Source organism: Artemia sp. Qi Xiang Cuo, chromosome 14, assembly GCF_049724085.1.
Source record: "Artemia sp. Qi Xiang Cuo chromosome 14, ASM4972408v1, whole genome shotgun sequence".
Lineage (NCBI taxonomy): Eukaryota > Metazoa > Arthropoda > Branchiopoda > Anostraca > Artemiidae > Artemia > Artemia sp. Qi Xiang Cuo.
The window spans coordinates 52,431,889-52,449,017 of record NC_142807.1 but is presented as its reverse complement, the minus strand read 5'-3'; the positions used below and the strand labels follow the sequence as shown (position 1 = coordinate 52,449,017).

The following is a 17,129-nucleotide window of genomic DNA, read 5'->3' as shown; positions in this document are numbered from 1 at the left end:
GACAACCCCTTCCATACAAAGTGCCTCTGAAAAAAAATAAAATAATAAAACATTACAGCCATATGGCCTTTACTATAGGCAATGCTATAGTGTTGCCTCTGATAGTTGTTTCCATCAGAAAAGCCATAACTCTACAATGTTACTAAACATATTCACTGAATCATCCTTTTATAATCCTTAGTTTTGTATAAAGGAGCTGAAGTTCCATAGCCATACACAAGCTCAGGTTGCAAAAGCAAACCAGGCCCTTTGGCTCATCAAGACAACTTTTACCACAAGGAAGCCATGTGTGGTAAGGAAACTCAATGAGGTATTAGTCTGCCCTCATTTAGAATTTGGTATCATTTTGGCAAGTTGCTGGTTTAAAACAGACATTAAAGAATTTGAAAATGTTCATATTGAGCCACTAAGCTTGTACCAAACCTGTGAGAAAAAACTTATGAAGAACATCTTAGATCCCTACAACTCCCCATGCTGGTATACAGAAGAAAAGGTGCAGATGTCATTTTGTGTCACAGGCTGCTTGAATGCATTAGTCTATGCTCAGTTTTCTCTCCACCCCTCTTCAGTGCCACCAGGTGACACAGCCAGAAATTACAAGTCTTCACAAGTCAACAATGTGTGTCAGAACTTCTACACTGTTTGCTTTGTGCCACTATGGAATAGTCTCTTAGATATCACTGCTTAATCCAAGACTGCTAAATAATTCAAAAAGGGTGTCTATCAGAATTGGACAAATGTGGAATCAAAAATAACTTGGGATCCTACCTATTCTTAAAGACACTAACACCCCTAGGAAGATTCTATACAGGAGGTTCAACACCATCTTATCTTACTAGTCAATAGGGTAATTTTTGGTATATTTGCAGTTTACAACATAATTCTACTAGGATGAATGTGAATAAATCACTTGTTGCATTTTTTATACTCTTTCATCATTGAATATTTGCTTCTGGGTGACATTACATTTTGAGACCATAGTAGGTTAGCCAACAGTTTAAAACCATGTTCCTAAAAAGAACTGGCTAGTTTTGCAATTTGAAGCAGTTTTGGGAATATTAATTATTATTTTCTCTAGTCTTAATAGAAAAATGTTAGGCTGTTTTGAAAACTAATTTGCAAGGATTTAAAACAAAGGTCAGAAACTTCTAAAAAATGAAATCACAGCAAAACTGACATCATTTTTGCAGGATTTCTATCTCTATTTAAAAGTTCCTACAAGTTTGTTTTCAAAATAAGATTTTACTACTCAGACCAAGGGAAATGAGGTAAGATTCTAGTTTAGCTACTTTGTGTTATCTTGGAAAGGGGTTAGGTTACAAAAATGAGACTTTCAGTAATGAATCCAGGGCCAAAAACATACTTTGGGATAGTATTGCAAAGCTCCCATGTTAATCTCCTTCTGATTTCTAGGTCTTTAGAAATTTGTCTACTTGACAAGTCTATACCTATTAAAATTTTGACAAAACAGCTATTTAACCTAATTTTTAGTTATCAGTTTCTTTTCTCTAGTTTTAGTTCTGAAAATGCAATTCCTGTTATATGAGTAGAATTTCAAGTTATATCAATGGTTTTTTTTCTTTTAAATTTAAAAAATGTATTTATAGACCTTTGAAACCTCATAAATTGGGATTGAGCAAAGTTGTGAAGCTGAAAACAGTTTTCTTGTACTTTATTTAAGCAGAAGACCTATTTTGCAAGGTTTCACTCACAGTTTATATAATTATCCAGTATGATCATTCCCTATCTCACCCATTATAAAAACCCGGACCAGGGTGCGAGTGCTCCAGAGAATGTAGAAACATAGGTGGCATCAGATCTTTTCACGGGTAGACAAGTCAGACGTGAAACAATTGGAAACAAGTGGAAACCTGCTATTATGAATAATGCACTTAGTAACCATTTCTCATTGATAGACGCAAACACACTGATCTATAACTGCACAAAGAAGTGGGAGGAGCTTTTTGTTTGCACCAAGAACAAAGACCAGAAATGATCTGCAATAAGCTTACTGGATAATTATATAAACTGTGGTTTCACTTTAATAACAGGAAGATGTTTAAGGCTATCAAAGGTTGCTGCTCTCTAAAGGGAGAAGGAGTGGAGGTAGGGGTATAAATTTACAACCAGTCCTAGTTGTAAGGAGACATGTTGAGAAGACAATTCTTTCTTTATAATATGTACAATAATCCTACTTAACATACATCCAAGGGGAGAGCCTTTATCCCCACTTCTTCCCTCTTCTCCTTGTTTTTCTAACTTAAAAGAAAAAAAAAACAGGAAAAAGCCATGCTTCCAATAAAACATTTTATATGTTTGAAATTTGTGCTATAAATTATTTCATAGATGGCATTTGTCTTGGCTGCTCTAGTTTTGGTTTAAAAAACAAATTAATTAAATATAGTTCTAAGACATTCATGAATATCTTAGAACCTAGGCCTATATAGCCTATTAACAGAGTATATACCCTCACCCCCTTAATGTCAAAATATATACATAAAATTGGGCTCTTAATCTCAATAGGCTAGAACCTTCATTTGCATCACAAATGATTGTTACCCTCACCCCCAGGATGTTGAAATATATACCCTGATTTGGATATAGGCTATGCAGGGGTTAGGGTAAAGTTCAATTGGTTAGGCTATATTTAGATTCAGAATGCAATTTTGGGTAGCCTATATATTTTCACATTAGGAGGTTGGGTATATACTCTGTTAATATATAAGTTCTAAGATATTCATGAATGTCGTAGAACCATATTAGAAAAGAACTAGAATGGTTGAAATGAATAACATCTATAAAAAAAATTTGTAGCACAAATTTTAAACATATAAATGTTTAATTGGTGACTAGTTGTAAATTTATACCCTTCAAAATACCTTACTGGGATATACTTCAGTCTGCAGACCAATCCCTGAAAGGGTAAAATTCTACTTTAGTTACTTTTGGCTATCTTGGAAAGGGGTTGGGTTAGGAAAATGAAACTTTCAGGGATGGATGTACATGCTAAGGTTTGTCCCGGGAAGGTACTTTGAAGTACCTACCTCCACTCATCCCCCCTCTATATAATGGTAAATTACTGCACATTACTAGTTGTTTTTAACTCATATTTCATCCTATATTACTATCATAAATATAAATCACTGCTTACCTTACACAACTTCTGCTTTTAACCTTGTTCATTAAAATATATTCCAAAATCCTATTTAAATCCTAAGCCATTTAATTTTCAACCCATGCTGACTTTCTTTATGGTATATGAAACCAGCTTTGTTGTGATGTCACACTTGCCTTATCAGAAATCCTTACCCTTAAGGGTAGCAGGCAGATGCCAAACAACTCTGTTTATAAGACCATTTAAACTGTATTAATTAAGGAAAGGATTTGACAACAGAGACCAGTAAAAATAACCTAATCTTTTTTAGAGGACAAATTATGTCATGGAAAGATGTTTTTGAAATTCCCCTTCCATCCAAACTTAAAATTTTCTAAAATTCTACTTTAGAAGCTTTTAAAATATTTCTAAAGTACTAAAAGATAGAGTGCTAAAAACATCAGAATTGACTTCAGAGGACACATTATATCACGGGAAAAGGTTTTTGAAATTACCCTTCCCCCAAACTTAAAATTTTCTAAAATTCTACTTTAGAAGCTTTTAAAATATTTCTAAAGTACTAAAAGATAGAGTGCTAAAAACATCAGAATTTACTTCAGAAGACACGTTGTATCACGGGAAGATGTTTTTAAACTCCCCCTCCCCCAAACTCAAAATTTTTCAAAATTCTACTTTAGAAGCTTTTAAAATATTTTAAATATTTCTAAAGCGCTACGACATAGAGCACTACAGACATCAGAATCAACTTTAGAGGACAATTTATGTCATGGGAAGATGTTTTTGAAATCCCCCTTCCCCCCAAACTCCAAAATTTTCCAAAATTCTATTTTAGAAGCTTTTTAAATATTTCTAAAGCACTAATAAATAGAGTGCTAAAAACAACAGAATCGACTTCAGAGGACAAGTTATATCACGGGAAGAGGTTTTTTAAATCCCCTTTCCCCCAAACTCAAAATTTTCCAAAATTTTAATTTAGAATCTTTTAATATATTTCTAAAGTATTAAAAGATACAGTGCTAAAAACATCAGAATCAACTTCAGAGGGCACGTTATATCACGGGACGAGGTTTTTAAAATCCCCCTTCTCCCAAAACTCAAAATTTTCAAAATTTCTACTTTAGTAGATTTTTAAATATTTCTAAAGCACTATGACATAGAGTGCTAAAAACATCAGAATCGTCTTCAGAGGATACGTTATATCACGGGAAGAGGTTTTTAAAATCCCCCTTCTCCCCAAACTCAAAATTTTCAAAAATTTTACTTTCGAAGCTTTTTTACATATTTCTAAAGCGCTAATAGAAACAGTGCTAAAAACATCAGAATCAACTTCAGAGGATACGTTATATCACGGGAAGAGGCTTTTAAAATCCCCTTCCCCCCAAACTCAAAATTTTCCAAAATTCTAATTTAGGAGCTTTTTAAATATTTCTAAAGCACTAAAACATAGAGTTCTAAAAACATCAGAATCGACTTCAGAGGACACATTACATCACGGGAAGATGTTTTTGAAATCCCCCCTCCCCCCAAACTCAAAATTTTTGAAACTTCTACTTTAGAAGCTTTTAAAATATTTTAAATATTTCTAAAGCGCTACGACATACAGCGCTACAGACATCAGAATCAACTTGAGAGGACAATTTATGTCATGGGAAGATTTTTTTGAAATCCCCCGTCCCCCCCAACTCAAAATTTTCCAAAATTCTAATTTAGAAGCTTTTTAAATATTTCTAAAGCACTAATAGATAGAGTGCTAAAAACATCAAAATCGACTTCAGAGGACACTTTATATCACGGGAAGAGGTTTTTTAAATCACACTTCACCCCAAACTCAAAATTTTCTAAAAATCTACTGTATAAGATTTTAAAAGATTTATATAGTATTAAAAGATACAGTGCTAAAAACATCAGAATCGACTTCAGAGGACACGTTATATCACGGGAAGATGTTTTTAAAATCCCCCTTCTCCCCAAACTCAAAATTTTCTAAAATTCTAATTTAGGAGATTTTTAAATATTTCTAAAGTAATAAGACATACAGTGCTAAAAACATAAGAATCGACTTCAGAGGACACGTTATATCACGGGAAGAGGTTTTTAAAATCCCCCTTCCCCCAAACTCAAAATTTTACTTTAGAAGATTTTTTACATATTTCTAAAGCGCTAAAAGATAAAGTGCTAAAAACATCAGAATCGACTTCAGAGGACACCTTACATCACGGGAAGAGGTTTTTTAAATCACCCGTCCCCCCAAACTCAAACTTTACTAAAATTATACTTTAGAAGCTTTTTAAATATTTCTAAAGTATTAAAAGATACAGTGCTTAAAACATCAGAATCAACTTCAGAGGGCACGTTATATCACGGGAAGAGGTTTTTAAAATCACCCTTCTCCCCAAACACAAAATTTTCCAAAATTATACTTTAGGAGCTTTTAATATTTTTCTAAAGCACTAAGACATACAGTGCTAAAAACAACAGACTCGACTTCAGAGGACACTTTATCACCCGGTAATAGTTTTATAAATAACCCCGCCACACACAATCAAAATTTTACGTTTAAATTTTTGTTAAAGATTTCTACATCTATTTAATTAACATTTATAAATAACTAATACTATACTTCTGAGGCCACGTTTCAACCCGTGAAGAGAATTTAAAATCTCAAGGCCACATCCCCAAAAAAATTTAACTAATTCTAAATTTTTTGCAATATAAATATTTATTTATAGAGCCAAAATAGATTGATAAAACATCCGACTCGACTTCAGAGGACCCGTGAAATCACAGGACGAGGTTTTTAAAATCCTCCTTCCACCCAAACTCAAAATTTTCTAAAATTCTACTTTAGTATCTTTTTAAATATTTCTAAAGCTCTAATAGATAGAGATCTAAAAAAATCATAATCGACTTCAGAGGACACGTTATATCACGGGAAGAAGTTTTTAAAATCCTCCTTCCCCCCAAACTCAAAATTTTCTAAAATTCTACTTTAGTAGCTTTTTAAATATTTATAAAGCGCTAAGACATAGAGCGCTAAACAACTCAGACACAACTTTAGATGATACTGTATGTGTTTGTTAGTTGAATAATAGAGATCCCGGCCAATACCCCAACCTCTGGTCCAAAGATATACTTTTAGTTGGTTTATAAATGATTTCGAAGCACTAAGTTCTCTATAAGTAAAAATAACTAACTCAAGTTAAGGAAACCCATGCTTATCTGGGCCCAGTTGTTTATGATCCCCCTCCCCCAAACTCAATATTTTCCAAAATTTTGCTTTTGAAGTTTTTTTAAATATTTCTAAAGCGCTAAGACATAGAGTGCTACAAACATCAGAATCAACTGTAGAGGATAAATTATGTTATGGGAAGATGTTTGTGAAATCCCTCTTCCCCCCAAACTCAAAATTTTCTAAAATTATACTTTAGGAGCTTTTTAAATATTTCTAAAGTACTAAGACATAGAGCGCTAAAAACATCAGAATCGACTTCAGAGGACACGTTATATCACGGTAAGATTATTTTAACATCCCCCGTCCCCCCAAACTCAAAATTTTACAAAATTTTAATTTAGAATCTTTTTTAAATATTTCTAAATCTCTAATACAAAGAGCGCTACAAACATCCGAATCTACTTTAGAGGACAAATTATGTCATGGCAAGAGGTTTTTGAAATCCCCCTTCCCCCCAAACTCAAAATTTTCCAAAATTTTACTTTAGAAGCTTTTTAAATATTTTTAAAGCGCTAAGACATAGAGCGCTACAAACATCAGAATCAACTTTAGAGGACAATTTATGTTACCGGAAGATGTTTTTTATGTCATGGGAAGATGTTTTTGAAATACCCATTGAAATTTTGACAAAACAACATTTTACCTTAATTTTCAGTTATCAGTTGCTTTTTCTCTGGCTTTAGCTCTGAAAATGCAATTTCAGTTATTTGAGCAGAATTTTAAGCCATATCAATGTTTTATTTCCAAAATTTTTGAAATGTATTTGCATATATTTAAAACATTATAAGTTGGGATTGAGCAAAGTTTTGAAGCTGAAAACAATTTTGTTGTACTTCATTTAAACAGAAGATCTATTTTGCAAGGTTCCGTTGCTATAACTCACAAATTTTAAAGGTCATTCAAAGTTTTATAAATCCCCCTTACCATTCCTCCCATTCCCCCTTCATACTCTTAAATCTGTTTTATAATTTGAACACCCTTATTTGCCCCGGGGGTCTTTTTTGGGGGGGCGGGGGGATTTTCCGGGAGGATATTTCGCGTGGGGGGGGATATTTTCTGCGGGGAGGTATTTTCCGGGGGGAATTTCCGGCGGGTATTCGCCAAGAACCACAAAGTTGATGGTATGAGTTTTATTAAAATCTTTTACTTTTAGGGGTTGTTCCCCCTTTTACAAAACTCAGACAAATTTGTTAGACAGGCAATTTATCAACCAGATTTTAGAGTATTTTTCCGGTGCAACACGTTGCAACAAAATGGTCAGCTTAGATTAGTCTAAGCAGGGGCACTGCGAGCAGGTTGCTGCCCACCGCGCGCGGCCCCCCCCCGCCCCCCCCTATCAAATCTCCTTTCAACTAACCTTTGCACCCTCGAAAGAAAATTTTTATGTAAGTTCCAACATTTTTTACATATTTTAAATCTCGGATGTAAAAAAGAAAAGCAAAATTTTTCAACATTATAGGATTAAGCTATTTGAATATGTTTTATGTGGTTACCCAACTCAAAATGTTAAGGGGTTTCCAAAAAAAAATACTCAAAACGAATATAGATTATTCGGTACTTGTGCATTATAAATAACCCACTGCTATAGACTGTACAAGGAAACCAGACAAACGGGTATTTGTTAGACAAATGGATCGCAAAGCGTTATTTCTTATTGCGTTTAAAATATTTAAAATTTTTTTTTTTGGTTTTTGGGAGGTTAAATTGTACCGGGGGTTGTTTTAGTTTTTTATTTTGTATATTATTTACCCCCCCCCCCCCCACCCCCTAATGTGCCAATATATAGCCCAATTTTTTTTCTACACTGTTATATTTTCATCCTATTTTATTTCATTACCAGTAACCAAACTTAACTTCTTTCGTGTATAGTGGTGGGTTATTTATAATGCACAAGTACCGAATAATCTATAGTCAAATATTTACTTCTGCCCCCTCTTTCCCCCTCCCTATTTACACTCTAATAACGTCTCATAGCTTCAAGAATGAAGATTGTTACACTAAACTATTTTGACAAAAACATTTGAATTGCTTTAAGAACAAATGGGGTTAGATACAGTAAATTGCCAAATTTTCTGTTACAACGTTTTAAACATTAATTAGTAAATAATACCCATAAAAAACAAATTAGTTGGGGTTATAAAGGTCTGATATATATTTCATGAAATGGTGCATTCTCGAGGAGATTGAATATTTTTTTTGAAGTAGTGCTCTGCCAGATATCCTTCCATATGTTCTTCTTTTCTGCCATATCTGGGTATATTGTCTCGAACGTCACGCCAGTGTCTTTCGATGTTTTGTATGTGAGCACCTGTTGCAGGGTCAACAAAATTTATGCTGTGGTTGACACGTAAATGCTGATAGACCTGGCTAGCCAGGCAATCGTAGGCCCTCCAACAGTCACTGATAATTGTTGTCCCTGGCAGGATTCAGTTTTGGATAATTCCCAACAACGTGGCACTACTTCTATCCAGCACAGAAACCATGAATGAATTACAAGTTCCTCGCTCTATTCCACCAAATACCCATTTACTCTTGACAATCCAACCACTATTATATTTACGCTTCCCAAATTGGGCTTCATCTATCTCAACAATGACTCCTTCTCCTCCCAAAGGAGCGAAGTTTGAATGACATATGTACATACAAACCTCTCTTCAGAACTGGCTCCAATCCACAAAGGTTTGTTTACAACAAGTAACATTGTTGATCATGAAATCTTCCCTTGGAGGCGGTATTTGAAGCCAAATCATCAAAAAACGGAAATTTTCTAGCTCAGAAAGGTGTGAACAAGCCATCCATGTTTTGTCATAGATCGATTTTGAAAAATTACACTTTACCTGAGAATATTTACGGCCACCTCGGATAGGTATAAGCCTAGACTTCTGGCAACGGAACGAATTTCTATATTTTACGCAAATCTGCCAACAAATATCGCAATTCCTGCTTCTCAATAACATGCCATGGTTATAATACAACCCTAAGACTGCCTCAACAGTAGGAAATTGAACAATACCACCACAGAAATTTATTTCACAAAAATTGCAAGACATATCTCAATAATTGTCATTTACAGACTGAAGCTGTAACTCGTAATATCTGTTGAAGCATTAATTAATTGTTTCATTGTTAAACAGCGGGAATAGTCGAACAAAGATAACAGTGAATTAGGGTATAAATATATTGGAAAGATAGGTCAACTTAGTATGCGTTTTTCCTGCATTTGAAATAGTCACTTCTTAACAGATGTAAATATCCTAGTCGATTCTGATGTTTTTAGTACTCTATCTATTAGTGCTTTAGAAATATTTAAAAAGCTCCTAAAGTAGAATTTTAGAAAATTTTGAGTTTGGGGAGAAGGGGATTTTAAAAACCTCTTCCCGTGATATAACGTGTCCTCTGAAGTCGATTCTGATGTTTTTAGCACTGTATCTTTTAATACTTTAGAAATATTTTAAAAGCATCTAAAGTAGAATTTTATAAAATTTTGAGTTTGGGGGGAAGGTTGATTTCAAAAACCTCTTCCCGTGATATAACGTGTCCTCTGGAGTCGATTTTGATGTTTTTAGCACTCTATCTATTAGTGCTTTAGAAATATTTAAAAAGCTTCTAAAATAGAATTTTGGAAAATTTTGAGTTTGGGGGAAGGGGGATTTCAAAAACATCTTCCCATGACATAAATTGTCCTCTAAAGTTGATTCTGATGTCTGTAGCGCTTGATGTCGTAGCGCTTTAGAAATATTTAAAATATTTTAAAAGCATCTACACTAGAATCTGCCAAAATTTTGCGGTGGGGCGGCTGGGTGAGGTCAAAAAAAACGTCTCGTGATTTAACGGGTCCTATGAAGTGGATACTTATATTTATAGCACTCTATGTTTTAGATCTTTAGAAATATTTAAAAAGCTCCTAAAGTAGAATTTTAGAAAATTTTGAGTTTGGGGGGAAGGGGATTTTAAAAACCTCTTCCCGTGATATAACGTATCCTCTGAAGTTGATTCTGATGTTTTTAGCACTCTTTCTTTTAGAGCTTTAGAAATATGTAAAAAAGCTTCGAAAGTAAAATTTTGGAAAACTTTGAGTTTGGGGGAAGGGGGATTTTAAAAACCTCTTCCCGTGATATAACGTGTCCTCTGAAGTCGATTTTGATGTTTCTAGCACTCTATCTCTTATTGCTTTAGAAATATTTAAAAAGCTCCTAAAGTAGAATTTTAGAAAATTTTGAGTTTGGGGGGAAGGGGGATTTTAAAAACCTCTTCCCGTGATATAATGTGTCCTCTGAAGTCGATTCTGATGTTTTTAGCACTGTATCTTTTAATACTTTAGAAATATTTTAGAAGCTTCTAAAGTAGAATTTTAGAAAATTTTGAGTTTGGGGGGAAGGGTGATTTCAAAAACCTCTTCCCGTGATATAACGTGTCCTCTGAAGTCGATTTTGATGTTTTTAGCACTCTATCTATTAGTTCTTTAGAAATATTTAAAAAGCTACTAAAATAGAATTTTTGAAAATTTTGAGTTTGGGGTGAAGGGGGATTTCAAAAACATCTTCCCATGACAAATTGTCCTCTAAAGTTGATTCTGATGTCTGTAGCTCAGTATGTCGTATCGCTTTAGAAATATTTAAAATATTTTAAAAGCTTCTAAAGTAGAATTTTGAAAATTTTTGAGTGTGGGGGGAGGGGGGATTTCAAAAACATCTTCCCGTGATATAACGTGTCCTCTGAAGTCGATTCTGATGTTTTTAGCACTGTATCTTTTAGTACTTTAGAAATATTTTAAAAGCTTCTAAAGTAGAATTTTAGAAAATTTTGAGTTTGGGGAAGGGTGATTTCAAAAACCTTTTCCCGTGATATAATGTGTCCTCTGAAGTCAATTCTGATGTTTTTAGCGCTCTATCTTTTAGTACTTTAGAAATATTTTAAAAGCTTCTAAAGTAGAATTTTAGAAAATTTTAAGTTTGGGTGGAAGGGGAATTTCAAAAACATCTTCCCATGACATAATTTGTCCTCTAAAAAGGATTAGGTTATTTTTACTGGTCTCTGTTCCTTAATTAATACAGTTTAAATGGTCTTATCAACAGAGTTGTTTGGCATGTGCCTGCTACCCTTAAGGGTAAGGATTTCTGATAAGGCAAGTGTGACATCACAACAAAGCTGGTTTCATATACCATAAAGAAAGTCAGCATGGGTTGAAAATTAAATGGCTTAGGATTTCAATAGGATTTTGGAATATATTTTAATGAACAAGGTTAAAAGCAGAAGTTGTGTAAGGTAAGCAGTGATTTATATTTATGATAGTAATATAGGATGAAATATGAGTTAAAAACAACTAGTAATGTGCAGTAATTTACCATTATATAGAGGGGGGATGAGTGGAGGTAGGTACTTCAAAGTACCTTCCCGGGACAAACCTTAGCATGTACATCCATCCCTGAAAGTTTCATTTTCCTAACCCAACCCCTTTCCAAGATAGCCAAAAGTAACTAAAGTAGAATTTTACCAAAATGATAATTAACATTATTGAATCAGCTACAAATGGCAATTTTTTCTCACTACCCAGTTTTCAAACTTGTGGTTACTAGGCTAGGCCTCTATTTGCTGTTTTGAGGACTAAAAAACATAATTTCCCTCAGAAGCAATTATTGAACCATTGAAGAGCTTAAAAAATCCATCAAGTAATATTTTCACTTTCATCCTTGCTGTTGTAAACCTACAAATAAGGTGAACATATAGCTAAATTAGGTTGAAAACTACAAATTTTCTTCAAACTAATTTTAAAGCAAGCAAGAAAGTGAATAGCAGTAAGCATAGAAATTCAATGTGCATATACATTTTTTTGCTAGGCTACCATTAATAACTTTCTTACTCAATAGTTTTTAAATTCAGCAAATTGGAAAGCCCGCGTATTTTTCGTGGCCTTCTTATATAATAAAGGTTGACTAAGGACAAGCTAACACCCAGACTTCAACGCTAGGGTGCGTCTACATTAAACGTTTTTGAATTCGGTTTTTGAAAAGCCGAGACAGCAAACCGGGAGATAGGCAGCAGCCTAAATTGCCAATCTAGACTGCTCCCTGTCTCCTACTTTTCATTCTTTGGTTTTTCTTTCAGTTTTCAGTCATCAAAATGTGTCCGTCCATATTTCAATTAGCGAGTAAGTCTATGTGTTCAACAATTTCTGAAAGTTTTTAGAGGCTTCTTTTCTTTCTTGGTAAGCTCCACGGGCTCCTTTTCTACTTGATAAAGCTCCTAGAAAACAGAGCAACGTATCTTCACATCCTATTCTGGCATATTGGCCCATTTATTGGTATCTTTTTGTGCTGTATCTAGAAAACGAAATTGGATTTGCGGTTAAAGTCTGCACCAGTGGTTCCCAACCAATTTTGAGGCATGTCTCACCGAGACATCTTTAAAATCTCCATGCCCCCTTGTGATGATAAAATTTTTTCATTCTTTTTGTGTATTCACCTGAAGAAAGCTTAAAAGGCCATTAACTTGGTATTTCTTATGCTTACCTCTAGACATATTTATGCTACTGAAAATTTTTTTCTCAATACAACACGTTTTATATAATGTGCAACGTCACTGTAATACAATCGTGTATCTTTTCGCTCTTTAAATACTCTTGAATGTGATGTCATTCACATAAAAAATGTTTTTTTTTTCAATTTGCATTTTTTCGTATTTGCTTACTTTATCTGGTAATAAAATTATATGTAAGGTCTCTTTTTTTTAATCTGTCCAGATTCGTGGAAAGTACGGAAAAAGGCCAAGTTGTATATAGAATTTAGTGATGTATAATGGTAAATTTTTGTTTGATTCAATCAGTTACGAAAAACAATTTATTAAACTTACGATTAAAACCGAGCCAGACGAGGACTATGATGCAAAGAAGCACTTACTGGAAGAGTAAGTTGTGAAAAGTTTCCATAAATATTTTCTCTTGTTTGAATTTGCACAATTGTTATTATCAGTTGTTTCAAAATCTGTCTTTTTCCAAACAAATATTCTTTGTAGCCTTTGAATGGCTTAAACGTCATTGGTGGATCTAGGCCCTGGCAGAGGTTTTTTCTGACATGTATTTTTTCATTGTATATTTTACACTTCTGTAGTGTACTTATCAGTAGCCCCCTCCAGTTATGAGGCATTAAACCACTATAGGTAATCGTAAATATTGAAGTTCGAAGGCTAAGATGGCCAAAAGCAGCCTTATTACCCAGGCATGTACATAGACATTTATTACGGATTAGTCCAATAATAAAAAAAAAACCTTACACTGACTACTGCTTCCCAACTGATTTGGAGCCTTGCCCCACCTAGGCATTTCTAAAATCCTGATACCCCCTCGTGATATTTAAATTTTATTTTGAAAATGTTCCGTGTATTCACCTGAAGGAAGCTTAATAGATCATTAACTGGGTATTTTTGGGGGGTCATTCTCTGAGCATAATTTATGTTAATGGAGAATATTGTCTGAATACAACACCTATTATACAATATATAATGTTATTGCCATGTTATCATGTATCTCTTTTGCTCTTTAAATGCATTTAAATTTGACCTCATTCGCATAAAAATGTTTTTTCTTTCAAAATTAAGGTTCTAAAGGAAGTTATCCGAAGGGTACACGTCCTGCCCATGACCCACAAAAATATTGCCATGCCCTACCAGTGGGACCTGCATCCTATGTTAGGAACAACAGATCTACGCTATTTAGATAATCTTTTTTTCGTCCTGTTTGCTGTTTGTAATTATCTTTGAAAAAATGTGTCTTGTTGAGCTTTACTATACTTAACGTTAAGCATGACTATGGGACTCTCCTCTGGAGAAGGAGGATCGACGTTACCTATAGTAAAGGCCAAAATGATTTAATGTTCTACTATTGTTATTATTTTTCCAGGTGCATTTCATATGGAAGAGTTGATCGTATAAACTTTGAAGGGGGTCCTTTCGGTTGCATTAGGAAGTTCTGGTGCCCTTTATAAGAATGAAAAGTGAAATTTTCAGTAGGGGCCTCCCCCGGGCCACTCATCGTGTCCCTAGGTGGTGATAGGAAAACACCCTACAGATATGTAGGGTACCTCTATAGGAGGCAGGGGCCAACGGGGGGGGGGCGAGAACCTGGTCCCTGGGTGCCCATAATTGAAACTGGGGCTCCCTCGCTCGGGGCCATAAATACATGTGGAGGAGGAAAAAGGCCCCTCAAATATACACTCAGCAGGGCCAACCGGTAGGTTGAAAAGTCCTGTGGACACAAACCTTCTCCTAGTAATGGATTATTCTGCATGGTGACACAGAGCACCGTCGTGGGAGGATCCTCTATAGGAGGAAAACTGAGGCCGGGCACAAGATCCAGATCTATGTACAAATGCCTCTACAAAGGACTGCCTTGACCATGTCAGGGTACCTGCAAGAATGGGGACCTTGTGGTTAACTCTAATCCCACTTGAGGAGTGGTGCCCATCGATAAAATTATAGCCTAGTAAACAACATAGCATTCTCACGGGCTGTTGATTAATGGATAATTCTTCTGGGCTTGGTCTGTTTTGGTGGGTGTTTCTGGGCTGTAAACCTCTTCCTACCCAATTTATCTAAAATGGGTTTCCTCCCCGTAGCAGCATAATATTTTTAGACATGAATAAATAATGAGTCGGAAGTAATAGGCTTGAGATTATTTGTGCAGGATTTCGACTCTTGTTGATACAAGAGAATCACCGAGTGCTGAAAACCATGTTTTCAGCACTCGGCGCACCCCCCCAAGAAACTTCCTAGGAACAGTTGAATAGAAATCTAGAGAGTTTAAAATTTAACAGTGTAGAAAATGGATCGATTAATTTTAGGAAAATAATTTGTGAAGTTGCTGATGGTGTCTTAGGGAAGAAAATTAGAAACACAGCTAGGAATATTAGTGAAAAAGCTTTGTGTTTAATAGAGAGGAAAAGGTGCTTGTACGAGAATTATCTGAATTAGAAGAATTAGAAGGCTTAAGACATATAGATATTTGGGGATTATTCTTGATGAGCTTTTATGTTTCCGTAGTAATTTTGACCATCTCCGTATAAAATTAGCCCAAAATTCAGGATGTTTACATGGATTAAAGTATATTTTTCCTTTTTCAATTATTAAAATTCTTAATCATTCTTTAATAGAATCATACCTAAGATATTGTCCCATTATCTACCTAAATATATTTCCTAGTCATTGTAAATCCCTCCAGACGTTGCAAAATAAAGCCGTAAGAATCCTTGGTACTTTCTTTTGTCGTCCTGCAAAAATTCAAAATCTTTCTGAAACAAAAACTTTATTTTTATTTCTTTGTGTATTAAACCTTAATCAACTTAGGGATTTGCAATTATCGCTCTAGCATTATGATATTCAGTCTCCGGTGATTTTTTTATGAATTACAAATTCTTGTCACCCCTATTCGCTCCCTCATTTCTTCATCGGATTGTTTTGGAGCGTATAGAATTCATTTGGTTAACTGTGAAAGAGATAAATTTTCAATAAGGTACCAAATCTCTTCTATAGCATATAAGCTTAAATTAAATACTAAATATAAAAATCTTAATAGCCGATCACTTTTAAAGACTAAATTAGTAGAATATATTACTAACCTTTGATGACGGGGTGATTCTTCTTGATAATTTGTTTCTTAGTATTATTTTTAGATTTTGCCATACTGTGGTAGCCTCCTTTGTCCTTCTCCTTCTATATGTTATGATGTTTTTTGGTTTATCTTCTTTATCTTTATTTTTGGTGTACTTGAACTCATTGTAATAATTTTCATTTTGACCATCTCCGTATAAAATTAGCCCAAAATTCAGAATGTTTACATCGATTAAAGTATATTTTTCCTTTTTCAATTATTAAAATTCTTTATCATTCTTTAATAGAATCATACCTAAGATATTGTCCCATTATTTACCTAAATACGTTTCCTAGTCATTGAAATCCCTCCAGACGTTGCAAAATAAAGCCGTAAGAATCCTTGGTACTTTCTTTCGTCGTCCTGCAAAAATTCAAAATCTTTCTGAAACAAAAACTTTATTTTTATTTCTTCATGTATTAATCCCTAATCAACTTAGGGATTCGCAATTTTCGCTCTGGCATTATGATATTCAGTCTCCGGTGATTTTTTTATGAATCACAAATTCTTGTCACCCCTATTCGCTCAGTCATTTCTTCGTCGGATCGTTTTGGAGCGTATAGAATCCCTTTGGTTAATTGTGAAAGAGATAAATTTTCAATAAGATACCAAATCCGTTCTATAGCAAATAGGCTAAAATTAAACACTAAATTTAAAAATCTTAATAGCCGATCACTTTTAAAGACTATGTTAGTAAAATATATTATTAACCTTTGATGACGGGTGATTCTTCTTGATAATTTGTTTCTGAGTATTATTTTTAGATTTTGCCATACTGGGGTAGCCTCATTTGTCCTTCTCCTTCTATATGTTATGATGTTTTTTGGTTTATCTTCTTTATCTTTATATTTCGTGTACTTGAACTCATTGTAATAATTGTTAGCCTTCCTTTCAAGCTTAGCTCCCTGTTGGCTCTATTTAATTATGTGTGTTCATTTATATTTGCATGAAATAAAATCTATCGATCTATTTATCTATCTATCTATCCATCTATCTGAGTGATAATGTAGGAAGAATGTAAAAAAGTGGAGAAAGCATTAAAATCTGAACTAACAAGGTGTGAAGGGGAGGCCGTGGATAAAATTGCCGAGGATCTAGAAGATGCAGCTAGACGGCATACTAGTTAAATATTATACTGCTAT

At 34.2% G+C, this 17,129-nt stretch overlaps 1 protein-coding gene across 1 annotated transcript in view; it reads right to left on the bottom strand.

Annotated features, from left to right (window-relative positions):
* The window catches only part of LOC148944606 (uncharacterized), a 53,276-nt gene extending 41,026 nt beyond the window's left edge, over positions 1–12,250 (bottom strand). The window contains exon 1 of the mRNA XM_089099718.1: positions 12,208–12,250. The gene's annotated coding sequence lies outside the window, so the exon portion shown is untranslated. The remainder of the gene's footprint in view (positions 1–12,207) is intronic.
* Between the last annotated feature and the right edge of the window lie 4,879 nt (positions 12,251–17,129).